Below are 7,147 nucleotides of genomic sequence, written 5' to 3' on the forward strand. Positions count from 1 at the left end.
CAATTCAAAGTACTTGTGTGGTGTTGGGATATGGTCTTAAGGAAAGCGTGTCGGCAGCCCTTTTTGTTTTTGAGGGCTTGTACGGCATATTTTTATGCCTACAGCACATGCGTAGGATCGACGGACCGACTCGAGCTGCTTGTGGTATGTGATCGACTCAAAATACGGAGGAAGGCCTGGAGTGCATGCGGGGTGGGATGACTGGGCCATGTCTATGGCATGGACACTGCTAGGGCCGCTTCGCACAACATCATGGCCTTAGGAACCCCTGAGCACCACACGACATGTTCACATCAAAGGATTGGAGCCAGTGGGTCCTGCACCTGGCGGACGAATGCCACGGCGGTCTGTTGCTCATGAATGCCGACGTTGCTGGTGCGAAATAACTCAGTTCATACCGAGCGACGGTGTCGAACGCTGCTGTGATGATGGTAAAGCTTGGGCCTGTAAGGTCGGAAGCTGAGGTAGAAGATAAGAAGGTCGTCGTATTGCTCTGAGTAATGGTACGACATTATTAGCGGTATTGAGACAGATACTGTTCGACCGGCAGTGGGAAGTAGCTTGTCTATACATTGGTGCATATACTGATATCTACACTATGCACCGGAGTTGCTGAAAAGACTGCTCTGAGCTTCAAATAAACCTACGGAACCGAATATTGTAACCCGCCCAAGGCCTAGCTGCGGTCGTAAATGCATTTGATTCACGTTTAATTTGCAAAAGCGGCTTTGCAAACATAGTAGGACTGCTCTTGTATCTAGCTTCAGGCGCCGACAGCTGACTATTGCCGACACTTACGAACACTTACCTTGCTGTTATGAAGAAAATATGATTACGAAGAAGATATGCTATTCATATGAATGGGTTCGGACAGTCTCGACCAACCGGCCAGCTGCGAAGTGCTCCGCAGGCAATAGCAAATGGAAGCGTCTTTCAGCTGCACAAACTTCGATCCGGATGCAATAGCACAATTGTTGGGCTCCACTTGGAGTCTACTGCGGGACGACATTCGCTACCTAGCGCTGCAGCCAGCCGTTTCGGTGACGTCCGGCCTATCCCAAACCAGCAGCCCCGCAATCAATCTCAAAACCCTCAACATATTGCAGTGATATCAGAGGCCGCTTCGGGGACGGACGCGTCCTGCAGCGGCCTTCAGCATGACGCCTCGTCTCCTCAACATCGCCACCTCACACCGCCGCGCATTCACACCAATCATTTCTTCCAACGGTATCCTTCACCCTACCCGGAAAACGCACCTCCGCGCCATTCTGCGGCTCTCGATCCCCGCGCCATCCTCCGTGCCATCCTCGGTGCCAATGACCTTGACACCCTGCTGCAGCTGCTCCGAGACCATGAACGCAGCTTAAACGTACGGCACCTTGACGCGGCATTGAATCGTCTGAGCCGCCTCACAGCACCCGCGGTAGTGGCGGCCGCCGGAGGCGGCCGCGGCAGCAGCAGTGAAGCCTCTGTGGCGGCGGCGGCAGCAGCCGCACACGCTGCAGCCTCTCGCCTTGTCTCCATCCTCCTTCTGGGAACCCCCACTGGCTCTTCCACCTTCGCCGCCTTCGCCACCACCACGGCCGCGGTGGGGGCGTCCCTAACGCCGCGAGACTGTGCCAGTCTTCTATCGGCGCTGGCGCGCCTCGAGCACACTTCACCTCCGCCGTACCTGCTGACGTCATCAACCACCGAGACGGCAGTAGCATCAGCAGCACGGCTGTTGCAGACTCGGCTCTTGGCGCAGCTGGATTCGGCCGGACTACGAGATGTGGCACAGCTACTGCACAGCAGTGCCAAGTTACGGTTAGGGCTTCCGGAGGGAGCGGTTCCGGAGCTGTTTGTACGACTGGACGAGCTGAGGTTGGGATCGGCGGGAACACCGCAGGACGTATCTATGGTACTCTGGTCTCTGGCCAATCTGGAGCCGTACTTGCGGCCAACGCCGCCGCCGCCGCCGCCGCCGCCGCAACGGCCCTCAGTAGCCCCTTTTTCCACCGACAGCACTTCGTCATTCCGATCCACATCCGCGGACATCCAGAAAGCCCAACCGCCGTCCCTGGAAATCTGGTTGGATCGGTTGCTCGTCCAACTGACTGCCGTACGTTTGGCGAGTTTCCAATCCCAGTCGCTGTCCAATAGCGTCTGGGCTGTAGCTCGGTTGGGCTATCGGCCGCCTCTAGCGTGGTTGGAGGGGGTGGAGGCAGCCAGTGGGCGGGTGATGGAGGTGAGAGGCGTCTGGTGGGGTGGGGAGAGGGGGAAAGGGGGGGGGAGAGGGGAGAGGGGACGGGGCAGAAAGGGAGGAGTCAAGAGTGAGGGGGGGAGGAAGGGGGGAAACTGTTGGCTCCTGTTGCACCTTTTCTTCGCCTGTAATCATCGTCATCATCGTCGTCATCATCATCATCATCATCATCGCTAACAAAATCATCGTTTTCATCATACAACGTCAACATCAACAACATCATCATCGACATCATCATCATCATTATGCCGTTTCCTCTCTCGCTCCGTTTCCGCTCAGGCCCTTCATCGGAGTTCTCAGTCCGCCAACATTTACTGAACTTTATCGTTCCGGCACAAACCCCTTCCCGCCCTCTCACCCCCGAACTCCCCTCCCCCTCTCCCCCCCCGCCTCCACCACGACCACCCACACCCACAGTTTTTCTCCACACCCGAGTTGGTTAATCTGTTGTGGGGGTTAGCAGTTGTACGGCATCTGCCGCGGCGCGCCTGGTTGGATCTTATGGAGGGTCAGCTTAGAGACCGGGCGCCGTACATGACGGTGCAGGTGGGACGAGCGGGTTTTGGGTTTGGTTTCGGCAAAAAGAAGTGGTGAGGGTGGACAGACATACCGACGTGGAGGGCGGGGGGGGGGGGACAAAAAGAGAGGGAGAGGGCGGCGACTATCGCCCGGAGACATGGACGTCTCAGTACTTTAGTTAGTTAACTCTTGTTATCTGTCTTGGTCGTTTTGGAAATTGTTTTTGAAATCCTCAGAGAGCTGTCATTCGATCGCAAGGTGGAATTGATTGGATCGGCAGCAGGCTTATTTAGGATCCGCTTGCTTTGGAGGCCTTTTCCTCGCAATCTAGCTGAGTACGACAAGACATCATGCCCAAACCCACATCTCCCAAACCCCTTCCCCCCACGCCTCCACGCCTCCACTTTATCGGTAGCCCCCCTTTGCTCTTCTTGCCGCCTTTAGCGTGTTGCTGCCCTAGGGTTCCTTTCCTTTCCTTTTCCATGCTTTCTTTATGACTTTCCACCTCGTTCATCTTGGCGTGGCGCTAGGTAGTCATTTTCATTTCGCTGTTTCGCTTTTTCTCCGCCTTTGGTCCCGGCAGCTGCTGGTAACTCGTTTCGCAATCTAGCTAGCTAGCTGGCCACGTCGCCGCGAAAAGACTACTACTACTACTGCCCCCCCCAAGTCACCACTACTGGTCGGTACCTTTTATCATCCTTTGGCAGCACTATCTGTGTCTGTGGGTTCGTCTTACTCCTCCACCCCCCTTCCGACTCCTCCTTTCTCTCCCCCCTCCCGCCCTCAGGATGTTTCCGTTGTCTGTTGGTCCCTTGCCGTACTACGTGTACGACCCGGACTAAACCTCCTGCAGGAACTGGTGACCCGGGCTCTGCGGCTGCGGAGGAGGATGGGACCGCAGGTATGCGTACGACTGTCTGTCTTTCTGAATGTATGTATGTACGTATGTATGTATGTATGTATGGGAGATGAGGGAGATGAACTCTCACCCCTCACCCCTCACCCATTCCCCCGCTCTTTCCCCGAGCGCCTTTTCAGAGCCTGGTCAACACGCTGTGGGGGCTGTCCAGAATGGGTGTACGACTGCCGGAACGAGCTGTAGCGCTACTGCTCCAGGGGGGACTGGGAGCAGCGGCGCTGTACGGCAGTACCTCCACGGCGGCTGTTATTGCCGTACCTGTACATACAGCTACTGCCGGTAATACATTCAACACTGCAACTGCTACTGCCGCGGCCGCCGCTCGTTGTTGTAGTCCAGGGGATTTGGCGGGGGTGGCGTTGGTGTTGGCGCGCTGCCGCCACGTACCGCAGCGACGGTGGCTGGTGTCGTACTTTGCGGCGGTGTCCCGCCAGCTGCACCTGTTCCAACCCAGGTGCGGAAGGACGTCCCTCAACAACGAAGGGTGTACGGCATACACGTGCGCTGTGTACGGCATATACATGCTCAATACACACCGTGTGCGCCATGACGTGTTACCCGGTCTCCGGGTAGTCCTCGACTGCATTTCCCCTTCCCCCCCTGTCCTCTCCTTTTTTTCCTGGGGGGTTGAGGTTTGTCAAAATATGAAAATGATTTTAAAACATCCACATGGATGTGCAAGATATAAATGCACAACCATTTGTGCGCGTAGGGAGATTACGACGTTGTTGTACGGCATAGGGCGGCTGGGGGTTCTGGGTCTTCGAGTTGAGTCGTACTGGCTGGACCGGGTACTGGCGGAGGTGGAGGAACGAATGACGACGGCGCCGCCGACGGTGGCGGCGGTGTCGTACCCACCACAACACCAGCAGCAGCCGCAGAGGACGGACCCTCAGCACCAGCAGCACCAGCAGCGCCAGCGAAGGGAGGACGTGGGGGCGTGTTTAGACCCGGTTCAAATGGCCGTGGCGTTGTGGGCGGTGGCCGCCCTGGGGCATAAGCCCCCCGGGGCCTGGCTGGCGAGTATGGCGCGGGTGGTCACTGCGCGGGCGGAGGTGGGCTGGTGCTGTGTGCGTGTGCGCGTGTGCGTGTCTGAATGTATGTATGTATATGCGTGTGCGTGTCTGAATGTATGTATGTACATGCGTGTTTACAATATGTGTGCATCTGTATGTGTCTAGGTAAATGGCATACATACGTTGAAAACCCGCATGTACTCTTCTTTATGTCGTACTTAAACGAGGCGCATAAAAAGACATTGCCTTCATTGTCGGCAGTTGGCGGCTTTCTTTTCCCGCAGCTCTCCTCTCTTCGTTAGATGCCGGCATGTCATTTGCCCGACTGACCCCCTGCCCGACTGACCAACTGCCCGACTTTTTGAATACTGCGAAGTATCTACAGCTAAACATCCCATTCGTCCTCTTTGTCGTGGTGCGGCCTGGTGGCATTTTTATGTCCTAATTAGGAGTTCGGGCCCCGCGAAGCCGTCACCACCATCAGGGCGCTCCAAGAGCTTGCGACGACGACGAAGGCGTCGACCGACGCATTCACCGGTGCGTCGCGCTGTACGACACTTGTCGTACATAGGTTCGGTGCCGTCGGCGTCGACGTTGGCTGCAATGCCCGCGGCTTACGCGGCGGCGAGAGCTGCGGCGGCAGCGGCGGTCGTAGCCGGACGCGGGGCCAGCACCGTGGGGCGGGCTGTAGCAGCAATACCAGCAAATTTGCCGCCGGTGGCGGCGGCCGCAGTGTAAATAGCAGTAGCAGAAACAGCAGTAGCAATCACATTATTAGTACTTCCGATTGCATGGAGGCTGTAGCGAGGCTAGTGGCAAGATTGGCAGTACGGCTTCCGGAGGTCAGCCTGTACGGCGCCCTGCGGTCGGCGTCACTACTGCGTAGTGGAATGTCGTACGCGACGGTTGCGGACCAACTACTAACTGACGTGTACAGCGTAAGGAGCTTGAGGCTACTTCAAGGTGGGGTATATCATCATCATCATCAGCAGCAGCAGCAGCAGTAGCAGCAGTGACGGTTACGGTTTGAAGTACGGCGGGTATCCGGAGACCTTTTAAAGGGTTTTGAAGACCTTGGGGAGGGGGGAAAAGGAGATGATGGCGACCTGACAGATGCCATCGACAACCCGCCTCCACCTCCACCTCCATGGGCGTTGGTAGTTGTTTGTTTTAAGTTGGGATGGAAGGCGGATGGAGGGCTCAAGAATGCGGATGCGTCTTGTAATCATTTCAAAATGCGGTTGCGGGTGCGAATGCCGATGCGCCCGTGTGCGGGTCCTCCTACTCCATATGCCTTGGCAGGGCATTCGGTACCACTTCGCCAATCTCGGATTGTTAGTTGTACACGGTTAGGTTCAGTTGTAAGTTATCAACGAACACAGGGCTGCGGATGTGCGATGCGGGCAATGCGGAGGAAAGAGGGGGTGAAAGGCAATGTGTGAACGTCAGCTGTGATGCAGAAAGAGTGCCGCGACTGGGACATCTGGTTCCGTATGTCGACGCTGTAACACATGCTGCAGGCGCCAGCTCATCAACCCCCGGAAGATGATGATGATCGGGCCATACCTCATCAGCTTCCCTGCACTGCGCGCGCTGAGCAAGCGCATGCCCCATGTCAACATCTCGTCCCAGGATCTCAACTACAAGGACAAACAGAACCAGCGCGCCACTCTCAAGTAGGCTCTATCCAACCTGGAATTAGGTACAGACTGGTTTGTGGCTGACTTACCGCCATTCACTGACAGGTTGGCCGACCTGGACATGGATCCCTCAACTGGAAGCGTCAAGGCAGTCAGTGTGCTGCGAGACGCACTGGAGACAGGTTCACACAGTCCGGTTGGCGGTGATGGTCCTATCGTTGACGGCTCGTATTATGCTACCTTCCTCTATGTGACGTTCATGCATTATTTAGTAGCTGGCCGCTGAAAAGGCCTCTCGAGATGCTGGTGGTCGTGCTATGCATGTACCAGCTTACTGTGCTTACTGTGTACCAGCTACTACAGCTACATTGTGCCGGGCCACACTACTGCAGGGCAGGCGCGTGTGCTTACATTTCTTTGTCTGCGTGAATGATTGGATGTATGAATGAATGGACGAATGAAAGGTGTGGTTAACATGCCCCTGGTTTGGTTCGGTTCGGGTGGTGGTATCTTTTTGAACACATGTAGTCTGGTCGAGTGCCGGGGGCCCTTAGCAGGACTGAAGCACAGTTCAGGACGAGGCGTGTGGATATGTCTGCTTGTCTGAACGAAGGAATGAATGAATGAATAGACCGGGTGTTAAAATTGTGAGCGACTTGCCATGCAGGCACACCTTTGGTTCTGGTCGGTTCGGGTGATGGTAACTTTTCACACATACACACACAATGAATGTATGGGTGAATGAGTACGGAGTACGGTAACAAGTCGTGTGGGGCTCCTGCCACTTCCTGTCCCATATGGGGCAGGAAGT

This window comes from Volvox carteri, assembly GCF_000143455.1.
Source record: "Volvox carteri f. nagariensis unplaced genomic scaffold VOLCAscaffold_54, whole genome shotgun sequence".
Lineage (NCBI taxonomy): Eukaryota > Viridiplantae > Chlorophyta > Chlorophyceae > Chlamydomonadales > Volvocaceae > Volvox > Volvox carteri.